This window comes from Engystomops pustulosus, chromosome 11, assembly GCF_040894005.1.
Source record: "Engystomops pustulosus chromosome 11, aEngPut4.maternal, whole genome shotgun sequence".
NCBI classification, from domain to species: Eukaryota; Metazoa; Chordata; class Amphibia; order Anura; family Leptodactylidae; genus Engystomops; species Engystomops pustulosus.
The window spans coordinates 58,134,847-58,153,953 of NC_092421.1; positions in this window are offsets into that span (position 1 = coordinate 58,134,847).

A 19,107-nucleotide genomic window follows, 5' to 3' on the forward strand; every position below is an offset into this window, starting at 1 on the left:
GATCCCTTTAGATGTTGCAAAAACATGTGGAATTGGAGCAAAATGCTGTAAAAATCAAGCTGGCATAACCTACTTTGACAGGTTCCACTTAGAAGGCTAGTGGAGGGGGGCACTGGCACAATAGGTTGGATGTAGGGAACTTAAATGTTCTCCATGAAGCAAGTCGTACACCCAGGCAGACACTTCCCCTAGATGTAGACCTTTTATTCCAAAGCAAAAGTTTGACTTTTAACTGGATTAATAAAGACTGGTGTTTAGCAGACAGAGGCAAGCGGCCCAGGCTGATTCTACTTTGCTTTGATAAAGCTGGGGGTGGGGACGTCTAGATTAAGACTTGCCCTGCCGCTATTATGCTCCAAAAACATATCTGTATGCAGGACTAAAGAAGACAGCCATCTAATCCCATGCAAAAGAACATGATGCATGATTTTTGTGCTTTTAGCATTATGGTCTGCTATGCGCTTTAAATCTTCCCTAAGCCCAACTTGCTTGGCACGGGCCATTACCCCTCCTGGGGTTTCCATGAACCCAGAGATGACTGCCCCAGTGCACAGCATCTCCCGCTGCCTCCTTGAAGAGCTGCAGAGCTGGAATGAGCAGTGAGACAGCCACAGCTACCAGCAGAACAGGGACCTTTATGATGTCATGGTCCCAGTTTCCAAGGGAAACCACTGTGACACGCACAGTGTTCCGTGGGATGCAAACTAGCCTCATGCTTTCTTCTGAGGGCAGCCATTTTGTATTTTTCTGCCTCTGGGGGCGGCCATTTTGAAACCCCACTGCCAAGCTTCTATTGCCATGCACAGAAAATGGCGCTTGCAAGCTCCTAAAAAGAAGACAACTGCCTTCCAGGAAAATAGATGCCACACATGCTGGGGGTGCTGCCATCCCCTTTTAATCTTTTGTAATCTGCATCAACCCCCATTTGCACAACTTCTAACTACTTTGCCATGATCCCTTTAGATGTTGCAAAAACGTGTGGAATTGGAGCAAAATGCTGTAAAAATCAAGCTGGCATAACCTACTTTGACAGGTTCCACTTAGAAGGCTAGTGGAGGGGGGCACTGGCACAATAGGTTGGATGTAGGGAACTAAGGCCGGCGCCACACAGGGCGCTTTGTCTGCGCTTGCAAACGCAAACGCAGACAAAGTCGCGCCCACCGGGGCGGGCCTCGGCCCGATCGCATCGGCGTTTCTATGGAAACGCCTGCGATCGGGAACGAGCCGCCGGTGTTTCGCGTTAAATTAACGCAAAACACCGGCGGCTCGTTCCCGATCGAAGGCGTTTCCATAGAAACGCCGATGCGATCGGGCCGAGGCCCGCCCCGGTGGGCGCGACTTTGTCTGCGTTTGCGTTTGCAAGCGCCGACAAAGCGCCCTGTGTGGCGCCGGCCTTAAATGTTCTCCATGAAGCAAGTCTTACACCCAGGTAGACACTTCCCCTAGATGTAGACCTTTCATTCCAAAGCAAAAGTTTGACTTTTAACAGGATTAATAAAGACTGGTGTTTAGCAGACAGGGGCAAGCGGCCCAGGCTGACACTACTTTGCATTGATAAAGCTGGGGGTGGGGACGTCTAGATTAAGACTTGCCCTGCCGCTATTATGCTCCAAAAACATATCTGTATGCAGCACTAAATAAGACAGCCATCTAATCCCATGCAAAAGAACATGATGCATGATTTTTGTGCTTTTAGCATTATGGTCTGCTATGCGCTTTAAATGTTCCCTAAGCCCAACTTGCTTGGCACGGGCCATTACCCCTCCCGGGGTTTCCATGAACCCAGAGATGACTGCCCCAGTGCACAACATCTCCCGCTGCCTCCTGGAAGAGCTGCAGAGCTGGAATGAGCAGTGAGACAGCCACAGCTGCCAGCAGAACAGGGCCCTTTATGATGTCATGGTGCCAGTTTCCAAGGGATCCCATTGTGACATGCACAGTGTTCCGTGGGATGCAAACTAGCCTCATGCTTTCTTCTGCGGGCAGCCATTTTGTATTTTTCTGCCTCTGGGGGCGGCCATTTTGAAACCCCACTGCCAAGCTTCTATTGCCATGCACAGAAAATGGCGCTTGCAAGCTCCTAAAATCAAGACACCTGCCTTCCAGGAAAATAGATGCCACACATGCTGGGGGTGCTGCCATCACCTTTTAATCTTTTGTAATCTGCATCAACCCCCATTTGCACAACTTCTAACTACTTTGCCATGATCCCTTTAGATGTTGCAAAAACGTGTGGAATTGGAGCAAAATGCTGTAAAAATCAAGCTGGCATAACCTACTTTGACAGGTTCCACTTAGAAGGCTAGTGGAGGGGGGCACTGGCACAATAGGTTGGATGTAGGGAACTTAAATGTTCTCCATGAAGCAAGTCTTACACCCAGGTAGACACTTCCCCTAGATGTAGACCTTTCATTCCAAAGCAAAAGTTTGACTTTTAACAGGATTAATAAAGACTGGTGTTTAGCAGACAGGGGCAAGCGGCCCAGGCTGACACTAATTTGCATTGATAAAGCTGGGGGTGGGGACTTCTAGATTAAGACTTGCCCTACCGCTATTATGCTCCAAAAACATATCTGTATGCAGGACTAAAGAAGACAGTCATCTAATCCCATGCAAAAGAACATGATGCATGATTTTTGTGCTTTTAGCATTATGGTCTGCTATGCGCTTTAAATGTTCCCTAAGCCCAACTTGCTTGGCACGGGCCACTACCCCTCCCGGGGTTTCCATGAACCCAGAGATGACTGCCCCAGTGCACAACATCTCCCGCTGCCTCCTGGAAGAGCTGCAGAGCTGGAATGAGCAGTGAGACAGCCACAGCTGCCAGCAGAACAGGGCCCTTTATGATGTCATGGTGCCAGTTTCCAAGGGATCCCACTGTGACATGCACAGTGTTCCGTGGGATGCAAACTAGCCTCATGCTTTCTTCTGCGGGCAGCCATTTTGTATTTTTCTGCCTCTGGGGGCGGCCATTTTGAAACCCCACTGCCAAGCTTCTATTGCCATGCACAGAAAATGGCGCTTGCAAGCTCCTAAAAAGAAGACAACTGCCTTCCAGGAAAATAGATGCCACACATGCTGGGGGTGCTGCCATCACCTTTTAATCTTTTGTAATCTGCATCAACCCCCATTTGCACAACTTCTAACTACTTTGCCATGATCCCTTTAGATGTTGCAAAAACGTGTGGCATTGGAGCAAAATGCTGTAAAAATCAAGCTGGCATAACCTACTTTGACAGGTTCCACTTAGAAGGCTAGTGGAGGGGGGCACTGGCACAATAGGTTGGATGTAGGGAACTTAAATGTTCTCCATGAAGCAAGTCTTACACTTTCATTCCAAAGCAAAAGTTTGACTTTTAACAGGATTAATAAAGACTGGTGTTTAGCAGACAGGGGCAAGCGGCCCAGGCTGATACTACTTTGCATTGATAAAGCTGGGGGTGGGGACGTCTAGATTAAGACTTGCCCTGCCGCTATTATGCTCCAAAAACATATCTGTATGCAGGACTAAAGAAGACCGCCATCTAAACCCATGCAAAAGAACATGATGCATGATTTTTGTGCTTTTAGCATTATGGTCTGCTATGCGCTTTAAATGTTCCCTAAGCCCAACTTGCTTGGCACGGGCCATTACCCCTCCCGGGGTTTCCATGAACCCAGAGATGACTGCCCCAGTGCACAGCATCTCCCGCTGCCTCCTGGAAGAGCTGCAGAGCTGGAATGAGCAGTGAGACAGCCACAGCTGCCAGCAGAACAGGGCCCTTTATGATGTCATGGTGCCAGTTTCCAAGGGATCCCACTGTGACATGCACAGTGTTCCGTGGGATGCAAACTAGCCTCATGCTTTCTTCTGCGGGCAGCCATTTTGTATTTTTCTGCCTCTGGGGGCGGCCATTTTGAAACCCCACTGCCAAGCTTCTATTGCCATGCACAGAAAATGGCGCTTGCAAGCTCCTAAAATCAAGACACCTGCCTTCCAGGAAAATAGATGCCACACATGCTGGGGGTGCTGCCATCACCTTTTAATCTTTTGTAATCTGCATCAACCCCCATTTGCACAACTTCTAACTACTTTGCCATGATCCCTTTAGATGTTGCAAAAACGTGTGGAATTGGAGCAAAATGCTGTAAAAATCAAGCTGGCATAACCTACTTTGACAGGTTCCACTTAGAAGGCTAGTGGAGGGGGGCACTGGCACAATAGGTTGGATGTAGGGAACTTAAATGTTCTCCATGAAGCAAGTCTTACACCCAGGTAGACACTTCCCCTAGATGTAGACCTTTCATTCCAAAGCAAAAGTTTGACTTTTAACAGGATTAATAAAGACTGGTGTTTAGCAGACAGGGGCAAGCGGCCCAGGCTGATACTACTTTGCATTGATAAAGCTGGGGGTGGGGACGTCTAGATTAAGACTTGCCCTGCCGCTATTATGCTCCAAAAACATATCTGTATGCAGGACTAAAGAAGACCGCCATCTAAACCCATGCAAAAGAACATGATGCATGATTTTTGTGCTTTTAGCATTATGGTCTGCTATGCGCTTTAAATGTTCCCTAAGCCCAACTTGCTTGGCACGGGCCATTACCCCTCCCGGGGTTTCCATGAACCCAGAGATGACTGCCCCAGTGCACAGCATCTCCCGCTGCCTCCTGGAAGAGCTGCAGAGCTGGAATGAGCAGTGAGACAGCCACAGCTGCCAGCAGAACAGGGCCCTTTATGATGTCATGGTGCCAGTTTCCAAGGGATCCCACTGTGACATGCACAGTGTTCCGTGGGATGCAAACTAGCCTCATGCTTTCTTCTGCGGGCAGCCATTTTGTATTTTTCTGCCTCTGGGGGCGGCCATTTTGAAACCCCACTGCCAAGCTTCTATTGCCATGCACAGAAAATGGCGCTTGCAAGCTCCTAAAATCAAGACACCTGCCTTCCAGGAAAATAGATGCCACACATGCTGGGGGTGCTGCCATCACCTTTTAATCTTTTGTAATCTGCATCAACCCCCATTTGCACAACTTCTAACTACTTTGCCATGATCCCTTTAGATGTTGCAAAAACGGGTGGAATTGGAGCAAAATGCTGTAAAAATCAAGCTGGCATAACCTACTTTGACAGGTTCCACTTAGAAGGCTAGTGGAGGGGGGCACTGGCACAATAGGTTGGATGTAGGGAACTTAAATGTTCTCCATGAAGCAAGTCTTACACCCAGGTAGACACTTCCCCTAGATGTAGACCTTTCATTCCAAAGCAAAAGTTTGACTTTTAACAGGATTAATAAAGACTGGTGTTTAGCAGACAGGGGCAAGCGGCCCAGGCTGACACTACTTTGCATTGATAAAGCTGGGGGTGGGGACGTCTAGATTAAGACTTGCCCTGCCGCTATTATGCTCCAAAAACATATCTGTATGCAGGACTAAAGAAGACAGTCATCTAATCCCATGCAAAAGAACATGATGAATGATTTTTGTGCTTTTAGCATTATGGTCTGCTATGCGCTTTAAATGTTCCCTAAGCCCAACTTGCTTGGCACGGGCCATTACCCCTCCCGGGGTTTCCATGAACCCAGAGATGACTGCCCCAATGCACAACATCTCCCGCTGCCTCCTGGAAGAGCTGCAGAGCTGGAATGAGCAGTGAGACAGCCACAGCTGCCAGCAGAACAGGGCCCTTTATGATGTAATGGTGCCAGTTTCCAAGGGATCCCACTGTGACATGCACAGTGTTCCGTGGGATGCAAACTAGCCTCATGCTTTCTTCTGCGGGCAGCCATTTTGTATTTTTCTGCCTCTGGGGGCGGCCATTTTGAAACCCCACTGCCAAGCTTCTATTGCCATGCACAGAAAATGGCGCTTGCAAGCTCCTAAAATCAAGACACCTGCCTTCCAGGAAAATAGATGCCACACATGCTGGGGGTGCTGCCATCACCTTTTAATCTTTTGTAATCTGCATCAACCCCCATTTGCACAACTTCTAACTACTTTGCCATGATCCCTTTAGATGTTGCAAAAACGTGTGGAATTGGAGCAAAATGCTGTAAAAATCAAGCTGGCATAACCTACTTTGACAGGTTCCACTTAGAAGGCTAGTGGAGGGGGGCACTGGCACAATAGGTTGGATGTAGGGAACTTAAATGTTCTCCATGAAGCAAGTCTTACACCCAGGCAGACACTTCCCCTAGATGTAGACCTTTCATTCCAAAGCAAAAGTTTGACTTTTAACAGGATTAATAAAGACTGGTGTTTAGCAGACAGGGGCAAGCGGCCCAGGCTGACACTACTTTGCATTGATAAAGCTGGGGGTGGGGACGTCTAGATTAAGACTTGCCCTGCCGCTATTATGCTCCAAAAACATATCTGTATGCAGGACTAAAGAAGACCGCCATCTAAACCCATGCAAAAGAACATGATGCATGATTTTTGTGCTTTTAGCATTATGGTCTGCTATGCGCTTTAAATGTTCCCTAAGCCCAACTTGCTTGGCACGGGCCATTACCCCTCCCGGGGTTTCCATGAACCCAGAGATGACTGCCCCAGTGCACAACATCTCCCGCTGCCTCCTGGAAGAGCTGCAGAGCTGGAATGAGCAGTGAGACAGCCACAGCTGCCAGCAGAACAGGGCCCTTTATGATGTCATGGTGCCAGTTTCCAAGGGATCCCACTGTGACATGCACAGTGTTCCGTGGGATGCAAACTAGCCTCATGCTTTCTTCTGCGGGCAGCCATTTTGTATTTTTCTGCCTCTGGGGGCGGCCATTTTGAAACCCCACTGCCAAGCTTCTATTGCCATGCACAGAAAATGGCGCTTGCAAGCTCCTAAAATCAAGACACCTGCCTTCCAGGAAAATAGATGCCACACATGCTGGGGGTGCTGCCATCACCTTTTAATCTTTTGTAATCTGCATCAACCCCCATTTGCACAACTTCTAACTACTTTGCCATGATCCCTTTAGATGTTGCAAAAACGTGTGGAATTGGAGCAAAATGCTGTAAAAATCAAGCTGGCATAACCTACATTGACAGGTTCCACTTAGAAGGCTAGTGGAGGGGGGCACTGGCACAATAGGTTGGATGTAGGGAACTTAAATGTTCTCCATGAAGCAAGTCTTACACCCAGGTAGACACTTCCCCTAGATGTAGACCTTTCATTCCAAAGCAAAAGTTTGACTTTTAACAGGATTAATAAAGACTGGTGTTTAGCAGACAGAGGCAAGCGGCCCAGGCTGACACTACTTTGCATTGATAAAGCTGGGGGTGGGGACGTCTAGATTAAGACTTGCCCTGCCGCTATTATGCTCCAAAAACATATCTGTATGCAGGACTAAAGAAGACAGCCATCTAATCCCATGCAAAAGAACATGATGCATGATTTTTGTGCTTTTAGCATTATGGTCTGCTATGCGCTTTAAATGTTCCCTAAGCCCAACTTGCTTGGCACGGGCCATTACCCCTCCCGGGGTTTCCATGAACCCAGAGATGACTGCCCCAGTGCACAACATCTCCCGCTGCCTCCTGGAAGAGCTGCAGAGCTGGAATGAGCAGTGAGACAGCCACAGCTGCCAGCAGAACAGGGCCCTTTATGATGTCATGGTGCCAGTTTCCAAGGGATCCCACTGTGACATGCACAGTGTTCCGTGGGATGCAAACTAGCCTCATGCTTTCTTCTGCGGGCAGCCATTTTGTATTTTTCTGCCTCTGGGGGCGGCCATTTTGAAACCCCACTGCCAAGCTTCTATTGCCATGCACAGAAAATGGCGCTTGCAAGCTCCTAAAATCAAGACACCTGCCTTCCAGGAAAATAGATGCCACACATGCTGGGGGTGCTGCCATCACCTTTTAATCTTTTGTAATCTGCATCAACCCCCATTTGCACAACTTCTAACTACTTTGCCATGATCCCTTTAGATGTTGCAAAAACGTGTGGAATTGGAGCAAAATGCTGTAAAAATCAAGCTGGCATAACCTACATTGACAGGTTCCACTTAGAAGGCTAGTGGAGGGGGGCACTGGCACAATAGGTTGGATGTAGGGAACTTAAATGTTCTCCATGAAGCAAGTCTTACACCCAGGTAGACACTTCCCCTAGATGTAGACCTTTCATTCCAAAGCAAAAGTTTGACTTTTAACAGGATTAATAAAGACTGGTGTTTAGCAGACAGAGGCAAGCGGCCCAGGCTGACACTACTTTGCATTGATAAAGCTGGGGGTGGGGACGTCTAGATTAAGACTTGCCCTGCCGCTATTATGCTCCAAAAACATATCTGTATGCAGGACTAAAGAAGACAGCCATCTAATCCCATGCAAAAGAACATGATGCATGATTTTTGTGCTTTTAGCATTATGGTCTGCTATGCGCTTTAAATGTTCCCTAAGCCCAACTTGCTTGGCACGGGCCATTACCCCTCCCGGGGTTTCCATGAACCCAGAGATGACTGCCCCAGTGCACAACATCTCCCGCTGCCTCCTGGAAGAGCTGCAGAGCTGGAATGAGCAGTGAGACAGCCACAGCTGCCAGCAGAACAGGGCCCTTTATGATGTCATGGTGCCAGTTTCCAAGGGATCCCACTGTGACATGCACAGTGTTCCGTGGGATGCAAACTAGCCTCATGCTTTCTTCTGCGGGCAGCCATTTTGTATTTTCCTGCCTCTGGGGGCGGCCATTTTGAAACCCCACTGCCAAGCTTCTATTGCCATGCACAGAAAATGGCGCTTGCAAGCTCCTAAAATCAAGACACCTGCCTTCCAGGAAAATAGATGCCACACATGCTGGGGGTGCTGCCATCACCTTTTAATCTTTTGTAATCTGCATCAACCCCCATTTGCACAACTTCTAACTACTTTGCCATGATCCCTTTAGATGTTGCAAAAACGTGTGGAATTGGAGCAAAATGCTGTAAAAATCAAGCTGGCATAACCTACTTTGACAGGTTCCACTTAGAAGGCTAGTGGAGGGGGGCACTGGCACAATAGGTTGGATGTAGGGAACTTAAATGTTCTCCATGAAGCAAGTCTTACACCCAGGTAGACACTTCCCCTAGATGTAGACCTTTCATTCCAAAGCAAAAGTTTGACTTTTAACAGGATTAATAAAGACTGGTGTTTAGCAGACAGGGGCAAGCGGCCCAGGCTGACACTACTTTGCATTGATAAAGCTGGGGGTGGGGACGTCTAGATTAAGACTTGCCCTGCCGCTATTATGCTCCAAAAACATATCTGTATGCAGGACTAAAGAAGACAGCCATCTAATCCCATGCAAAAGAACATGATGCATGATTTTTGTGCTTTTAGCATTATGGTCTGCTATGCGCTTTAAATGTTCCCTAAGCCCAACTTGCTTGGCACGGGCCATTACCCCTCCCGGGGTTTCCATGAACCCAGAGATGACTGCCCCAGTGCACAACATCTCCCGCTGCCTCCTGGAAGAGCTGCAGAGCTGGAATGAGCAGTGAGACAGCCACAGCTGCCAGCAGAACAGGGCCCTTTATGATGTCATGGTGCCAGTTTCCAAGGGATCCCACTGTGACATGCACAGTGTTCCGTGGGATGCAAACTAGCCTCATGCTTTCTTCTGCGGGCAGCCATTTTGTATTTTCCTGCCTCTGGGGGCGGCCATTTTGAAACCCCACTGCCAAGCTTCTATTGCCATGCACAGAAAATGGCGCTTGCAAGCTCCTAAAATCAAGACACCTGCCTTCCAGGAAAATAGATGCCACACATGCTGGGGGTGCTGCCATCACCTTTTAATCTTTTGTAATCTGCATCAACCCCCATTTGCACAACTTCTAACTACTTTGCCATGATCCCTTTAGATGTTGCAAAAACGTGTGGAATTGGAGCAAAATGCTGTAAAAATCAAGCTGGCATAACCTACTTTGACAGGTTCCACTTAGAAGGCTAGTGGAGGGGGGCACTGGCACAATAGGTTGGATGTAGGGAACTTAAATGTTCTCCATGAAGCAAGTCTTACACCCAGGTAGACACTTCCCCTAGATGTAGACCTTTCATTCCAAAGCAAAAGTTTGACTTTTAACAGGATTAATAAAGACTGGTGTTTAGCAGACAGGGGCAAGCGGCCCAGGCTGACACTACTTTGCATTGATAAAGCTGGGGGTGGGGACGTCTAGATTAAGACTTGCCCTGCCGCTATTATGCTCCAAAAACATATCTGTATGCAGGACTAAAGAAGACAGCCATCTAATCCCATGCAAAAGAACATGATGCATGATTTTTGTGCTTTTAGCATTATGGTCTGCTATGCGCTTTAAATGTTCCCTAAGCCCAACTTGCTTGGCACGGGCCATTACCCCTCCCGGGGTTTCCATGAACCCAGAGATGACTGCCCCAGTGCACAACATCTCCCGCTGCCTCCTGGAAGAGCTGCAGAGCTGGAATGAGCAGTGAGACAGCCACAGCTGCCAGCAGAACAGGGCCCTTTATGATGTCATGGTGCCAGTTTCCAAGGGATCCCACTGTGACATGCACAGTGTTCCGTGGGATGCAAACTAGCCTCATGCTTTCTTCTGCGGGCAGCCATTTTGTATTTTTCTGCCTCTGGGGGCGGCCATTTTGAAACCCCACTGCCAAGCTTCTATTGCCATGCACAGAAAATGGCGCTTGCAAGCTCCTAAAATCAAGACACCTGCCTTCCAGGAAAATAGATGCCACACATGCTGGGGGTGCTGCCATCACCTTTTAATCTTTTGTAATCTGCATCAACCCCCATTTGCACAACTTCTAACTACTTTGCCATGATCCCTTTAGATGTTGCAAAAACGTGTGGAATTGGAGCAAAATGCTGTAAAAATCAAGCTGGCATAACCTACTTTGACAGGTTCCACTTAGAAGGCTAGTGGAGGGGGGCACTGGCACAATAGGTTGGATGTAGGGAACTTAAATGTTCTCCATGAAGCAAGTCTTACACCCAGGTAGACACTTCCCCTAGATGTAGACCTTTCATTCCAAAGCAAAAGTTTGACTTTTAACAGGATTAATAAAGACTGGTGTTTAGCAGACAGGGGCAAGCGGCCCAGGCTGATACTACTTTGCATTGATAAAGCTGGGGGTGGGGACGTCTAGATTAAGACTTGCCCTGCCGCTATTATGCTCCAAAAACATATCGGTATGCAGGACTAAAGAAGACCGCCATCTAAACCCATGCAAAAGAACATGATGCATGATTTTTGTGCTTTTAGCATTATGGTCTGCTATGCGCTTTAAATGTTCCCTAAGCCCAACTTGCTTGGCACGGGCCATTACCCCTCCCGGGGTTTCCATGAACCCAGAGATGACTGCCCCAGTGCACAACATCTCCCGCTGCCTCCTGGAAGAGCTGCAGAGCTGGAATGAGCAGTGAGACAGCCACAGCTGCCAGCAGAACAGGGCCCTTTATGATGTCATGGTCCCAGTTTCCAAGGGAAACCACTGTGACACGCACAGTGTTCCATGGGATGCAAACTAGCCTCATGCTTTCTTCTGCGGGCAGCCATTTTGTATTTTTCTGCCTCTGGGGGCGCCATTTTGAAACCCCCACTGCCAAGCTTCTATTGGCATGCACAGAAAATGGCGCTTGCAAGCTCCTAAAAAGAAGACAACTGCCTTCCAGGAAAATAGATGCCACACATGCTGGGGGTGCTGCCATCCCCTTTTAATCTTTTGTAATCTGCATCAACCCCCATTTGCACAACTTCTAACTACTTTGCCATGATCCCTTTAGATGTTGCAAAAACGTGTGGAATTGGAGCAAAATGCTGTAAAAATCAAGCTGGCATAACCTACTTTGACAGGTTCCACTTAGAAGGCTAGTGGAGGGGGGCACTGGCACAATAGGTTGGATGTAGGGAACTTAAATGTTCTCCATGAAGCAAGTCGTACACCCAGGCAGACACTTCCCCTAGATGTAGACCTTTCATTCCAAAGCAAAAGTTTGACTTTTAACTGGATTAATAAAGACTGGTGTTTAGCAGACAGAGGCAAGAGGCCCAGGCTGATTCTACTTTGCTTTGACAAAGCTGGGGGTGGGGACGTCTAGATTAAGACTTGCCCTGCCGCTATTATGCTCCAAAAACATATCTGTATGCAGGACTAAAGAAGACAGCCATCTAATCCCATGCAAAAGAACATGATGCATGATTTTTGTGCTTTTAGCATTATGGTCTGCTATGCGCTTTAAATCTTCCCTAAGCCCAACTTGCTTGGCACGGGCCATTACCCCTCCTGGGGTTTCCATGAACCCAGAGATGACTGCCCCAGTGCACAGCATCTCCCGCTGCCTCCTTGAAGAGCTGCAGAGCTGGAATGAGCAGTGAGACAGCCACAGCTGCCAGCAGAACAGGGCCCTTTATGATGTCATGGTCCCAGTTTCCAAGGGAAACCACTGTGACACGCACAGTGTTCCGTGGGATGCAAACTAGCCTCATGCTTTCTTCTGCGGGCAGCCATTTTGTATTTTTCTGCCTCTGGGGGCGGCCATTTTGAAACCCCACTGCCAAGCTTCTATTGGCATGCACAGAAAATGGCGCTTGCAAGCTCCTAAAAAGAAGACAACTGCCTTCCAGGAAAATAGATGCCACACATGCTGGGGGTGCTGCCATCCCCTTTTAATCTTTTGTAATCTGCATCAACCCCCATTTGCACAACTTCTAACTACTTTGCCATGATCCCTTTAGATGTTGCAAAAACGTGTGGAATTGGAGCAAAATGCTGTAAAAATCAAGCTGGCATAACCTACTTTGACAGGTTCCACTTAGAAGGCTAGTGGAGGGGGGCACTGGCACAATAGGTTGGATGTAGGGAACTTAAATGTTCTCCATGAAGCAAGTCGTACACCCAGGCAGACACTTCCCCTAGATGTAGACCTTTCATTCCAAAGCAAAAGTTTGACTTTTAACTGGATTAATAAAGACTGGTGTTTAGCAGACAGAGGCAAGCGGCCCAGGCTGATTCTACTTTGCTTTGATAAAGCTGGGGGTGGGGACGTCTAGATTAAGACTTGCCCTGCCGCTATTATGCTCCAAAAACATATCTGTATGCAGGACTAAAGAAGACAGCCATCTAATCCCATGCAAAAGAACATGATGCATGATTTTTGTGCTTTTAGCATTATGGTCTGCTATGCGCTTTAAATCTTCCCTAAGCCCAACTTGCTTGGCACGGGCCATTACCCCTCCTGGGGTTTCCATGAACCCAGAGATGACTGCCCCAGTGCACAGCATCTCCCGCTGCCTCCTTGAAGAGCTGCAGAGCTGGAATGAGCAGTGAGACAGCCACAGCTGCCAGCAGAACAGGGCCCTTTATGATGTCATGGTCCCAGTTTCCAAGGGAAACCACTGTGACAAGCAGAGTGTTCCGTGGGATGCAAACTAGCCTCATGCTTTCTTCTGCGGGCAGCCATTTTGTATTTTTCTGCCTCTGGGGGCGGCCATTTTGAAACCCCACTGCCAAGCTTCTATTGCCATGCACAGAAAATGGCGCTTGCAAGCTCCTAAAAAGAAGACAACTGCCTTCCAGGAAAATAGATGCCACACATGCTGGGGGTGCTGCCATCCCCTTTTAATCTTTTGTAATCTGCATCAACCCCCATTTGCACAACTTCTAACTACTTTGCGATGATCCCTTTAGATGTTGCAAAAACATGTGGAATTGGAGCAAAATGCTGTAAAAATCAAGCTGGCATAACCTACTTTGACAGGTTCCACTTAGAAGGCTAGTGGAGGGGGGCACTGGCACAATAGGTTGGATGTAGGGAACTTAAATGTTCTTCATGAAGCAAGTCGTACACCCAGGCAGACACTTCCCCTAGATGTAGACCTTTCATTCCAAAGCAAAAGTTTGATTTTTAACTGGATTAATAAAGACTGGTGTTTAGCAGACAGAGGCAAAGCGGCCCAGGCTGATTCTACTTTGCTTTGATAAAGCTCGGGGTGGGGACGTCTAAATTAAGACTTGCCCTGCCGCTATTTTGCTCCAAAAACATATCTGTATGCAGGACTAAAGAAGACAGCCATCTAATCCCATGCAAAAGAACATGATGCATGATTTTTGTGCTTTTAGCATTATGGTCTGCTATGCGCTTTAAATCTTCCCTAAGCCCAACTTGCTTGGTACGGGCCATTACCCCTCCTGGGGTTTCCATGAACCCAGAGATGACTGCCCCAGTGCACAGCATCTCCCGCTGCCTCCTTGAAGAGCTGCAGAGCTGGAATGAGCAGTGAGACAGCCACAGCTGCCAGCAGAACAGGGCCCTTTATGATGTCATGGTCCCAGTTTCCAAGGGAAACCACTGTGACACGCACAGTGTTCCGTGGGATGCAAACTAGCCTCATGCTTTCTTCTGCGGGCAGCCATTTTGTATTTTTCTGCCTCTGGGGGCGGCCATTTTGAAACCCCACTGCCAAGCTTCTATTGCCATGCACAGAAAATGGCGCTTGCAAGCTCCTAAAAAGAAGACAACTGCCTTCCAGGAAAATAGATGCCACACATGCTGGGGGTGCTGCCATCCCCTTTTAATCTTTTGTAATCTGCATCAACCCCCATTTGCACAACTTCTAACTACTTTGCCATGATCCCTTTAGATGTTGCAAAAACATGTGGAATTGGAGCAAAATGCTGTAAAAATCAAGCTGGCATAACCTACTTTGACAGGTTCCACTTAGAAGGCTAGTGGAGGGGGGCACTGGCACAATAGGTTGGATGTAGGGAACTTAAATGTTCTTCATGAAGCAAGTCGTACACCCAGGCAGACACTTCCCCTAGATGTAGACCTTTCATTCCAAAGCAAAAGTTTGACTTTTAACTGGATTAATTAAGACTGGTGTTTAGCAGACAGAGGCAAAGCGGCCCAGGCTGATTCTACTTTGCTTTAATAAAGCTCGGGGTGGGGACGTCTAAATTAAGACTTGCCCTGCCGCTATTTTGCTCCAAAAACATATCTGTATGCAGGACTAAAGAAGACAGCCATCTAATCCCATGCAAAAGAACATGATGCATGATTTTTGTGCTTTTAGCATTATGGTCTGCTATGCGCTTTAAATCTTCCCTAAGCCCAACTTGCTTGGTACGGGCCATTACCCCTCCTGGGGTTTCCATGAACCCAGAGATGACTGCCCCAGTGCACAGCATCTCCCGCTGCCTCCTTGAAGAGCTGCAGAGCTGGAATGAGCAGTGAGACAGCCACAGCTGCCAGCAGAACAGGGCCCTTTATGATGTCATGGTCCCAGTTTCCAAGGGAAACCACTGTGACACGCACAGTGTTCCGTGGGATGCAAACTAGCCTCATGCTTTCTTCTGCGGGCAGCCATTTTGTATTTTTCTGCCTCTGGGGGCGGCCATTTTGAAACCCCACTGCCAAGCTTCTATTGCCATGCACAGAAAATGGCGCTTGCAAGCTCCTAAAAAGAAGACAACTGCCTTCCAGGAAAATAGATGCCACACATGCTGGGGGTGCTGCCATCCCCTTTTAATCTTTTGTAATCTGCATCAACCCCCATTTGCACAACTTCTAACTACTTTGCCATGATCCCTTTAGATGTTGCAAAAACATGTGGAATTGGAGCAAAATGCTGTAAAAATCAAGCTGGCATAACCTACTTTGACAGGTTCCACTTAGAAGGCTAGTGGAGGGGGGCACTGGCACAATAGGTTGGATGTAGGGAACTTAAATGTTCTCCATGAAGCAAGTCGTACACCCAGGCAGACACTTCCCCTAGATGTAGACCTTTCATTCCAAAGCAAAAGTTTGACTTTTAACTGGATTAATAAAGACTGGTGTTTAGCAGACAGAGGCAAGAGGCCCAGGCTGATTCTACTTTGCTTTGACAAAGCTGGGGGTGGGGACGTCTAGATTAAGACTTGCCCTGCCGCTATTATGCTCCAAAAACATATCTGTATGCAGGACTAAAGAAGACAGCCATCTAATCCCATGCAAAAGAACATGATGCATGATTTTTGTGCTTTTAGCATTATGGTCTGCTATGCGCTTTAAATCTTCCCTAAGCCCAACTTGCTTGGCACGGGCCATTACCCCTCCTGGGGTTTCCATGAACCCAGAGATGACTGCCCCAGTGCACAGCATCTCCCGCTGCCTCCTTGAAGAGCTGCAGAGCTGGAATGAGCAGTGAGACAGCCACAGCTGCCAGCAGAACAGGGCCCTTTATGATGTCATGGTCCCAGTTTCCAAGGGAAACCACTGTGACAAGCAGAGTGTTCCGTGGGATGCAAACTAGCCTCATGCTTTCTTCTGCGGGCAGCCATTTTGTATTTTTCTGCCTTTGGGGGCGGCCATTTTGAAACCCCACTGCCAAGCTTCTATTGCCATGCACAGAAAATGGCACTTGCAAGCTCCTAAAAAGAAGACAACTGCCTTCCAGGAAAATAGATGCCACACATGCTGGGGGTGCTGCCATCCCCTTTTAATCTTTTGTAATCTGCATCAACCCCCATTTGCACAACTTCTAACTACTTTGCCATGATCCCTTTAGATGTTGCAAAAACATGTGGAATTGGAGCAAAATGCTGTAAAAATCAAGCTGGCATAACCTACTTTGACAGGTTCCACTTAGAAGGCTAGTGGAGGGGGGCACTGGCACAATAGGTTGGATGTAGGGAACTTAAATGTTCTTCATGAAGCAAGTCGTACACCCAGGCAGACACTTCCCCTAGATGTAGACCTTTCATTCCAAAGCAAAAGTTTGACTTTTAACTGGATTAATAAAGACTGGTGTTTAGCAGACAGAGGCAAAGCGGCCCAGGCTGATTCTACTTTGCTTTGATAAAGCTCGGGGTGGGGACGTCTAAATTAAGACTTGCCCTGCCGCTATTTTGCTCCAAAAACATATCTGTATGCAGGACTAAAGAAGACAGCCATCTAATCCCATGCAAAAGAACATGATGCATGATTTTTGTGCTTTTAGCATTATGGTCTGCTATGCGCTTTAAATCTTCCCTAAGCCCAACTTGCTTGGTACGGGCCATTACCCCTCCTGGGGTTTCCATGAACCCAGAGATGACTGCCCCAGTGCACAGCATCTCCCGCTGCCTCCTTGAAGAGCTGCAGAGCTGGAATGAGCAGTGAGACAGCCACAGCTGCCAGCAGAACAGGGCCCTTTATGATGTCATGGTCACAGTTTCCAAGGGAAACCACTGTGACACGCACAGTGTTCCGTGGGATGCAAACTAGCCTCATGCTTTCTTCTGCGGGCAGCCATTTTGTATTTTTCTGCCTCTGGGGGCGGCCATTTTGAAACCCCACTGCCAAGCTTCTATTGCCATGCACAGAAAATGGCGCTTGCAAGCTCCTAAAAAGAAGACAACTGCCTTCCAGGAAAATAGATGCCACACATGCTGGGGGTGCTGCCATCCCCTTTTAATCTTTTGTAATCTGCATCAACCCCCATTTGCACAACTTCTAACTACTTTGCCATGATCCCTTTAGATGTTGCAAAAACATGTGGAATTGGAGCAAAATGCTGTAAAAATCAAGCTGGCATAACCTACTTTGACAGGTTCCACTTAGAAGGCTAGTGGAGGGGGGCACTGGCACAATAGGTTGGATGTAGGGAACTTAAATGTTCTTCATGAAGCAAGTCGTACACCCAGGCAGACACTTCCCCTAGATGTAGACCTTTCATTCCAAAGCAAAAGTTTGACTTTTAACTGGATTAATAAAGACTGGTGTTTAGCAGACAGAGGCAAAGCGGCCCAGGCTGATTCTACTTTGCTTTGATAAAGCTCGGGGTGGGGACGTCTAAATTAAGACTTGCCCTGCCGCTATTTTGCTCCAAAAACATATCTGTATGCAGGACTAAAGAAGACAGCCATCTAATCCCATGCAAAAGAACATGATGCATGATTTTTGTGCTTTTAGCATTATGGTCTGCTATGCGCTTTAAATCTTCCCTAAGCCCAACTTGCTTGGTACGGGCCATTACCCCTCCTGGGGTTTCCATGAACCCAGAGATGACTGCCCCAGTGCACAGCATCTCCCGCTGCCTCCTTGAAGAGCTGCAGAGCTGGAATGAGCAGTGAGACAGCCACAGCTGCCAGCAGAACAGGGCCCTTTATGATGTCATGGTCCCAGTTTCCAAGGGAAACCACTGTGACACGCACAGTGTTCCGTGGGATGCAAACTAGCCTCATGCTTTCTTCTGCGGGCAGCCATTTTGTATTTTTCTGCCTCTGGGGGCGGCCATTTTGAAACCCCACTGCCAAGCTTCTATTGCCATGCACAGAAAATGGCGCTTGCAAGCTCCTAAAAAGAAGACAACTGCCTTCCAGGAAAATAGATGCCACACATGCTGGGGGTGCTGCCATCCCCTTTTAATCTTTTGTAATCTGCATCAACCCCCATTTGCACAACTTCTAACTACTTTGCCATGATCCCTTTAGATGTTGCAAAAACATGTGGAATTGGAGCAAAATGCTGTAAAAATCAAGCTGGCATAACCTACTTTGACAGGTTCCACTTAGAAGGCTAGTGGAGGGGGGCACTGGCACAATAGGTTGGATGTAGGGAACTTAAATGTTCTCCATGAAGCAAGTCGTACACCCAGGCAGACACTTCCCCTAGATGTAGACCTTTCATTCCAAAGCAAAAGTTTGACTTTTAACTGGATTAACCCCTTAAGGACGCAGCCATTTTGTAGCTTAAGGCTCAGCCCGATTTTTTGGATTCTGACCTGCGTCTCTTTATACGGTTATAACTTTTGAACACTGTTACTTATCAAAGCGATTCTGAGACTGTTTTTTCCCCACATGTTGTACTTCATTTTAGTGGTAAATTTTGGCAGATAAGTTTTGCGTTTATTTACAAAAAAAAGAAAATATGATAAATTTTTGGAAAAATTTGCTATTTTCGAAATTCAAAATCATTGCGTTTTCAGGCAGATCGATTTACCACCTAAATAACTTGCTGAATAACATTTCCCATTTGTCTACTTTACATTTTCATAATTTCTGAAATGTTTGGATAATTTATTTTGATGTCACGCGGCTTGCAAATAGAATATCGCTTTTCCGGATTTTCAGAATTGACTATTTTGGGGATAAATACAGTTTTGAATGAAATTTTACATATTTAGCATCAAAACCCCCTATATAACCAACCCATTTTCAAATCTG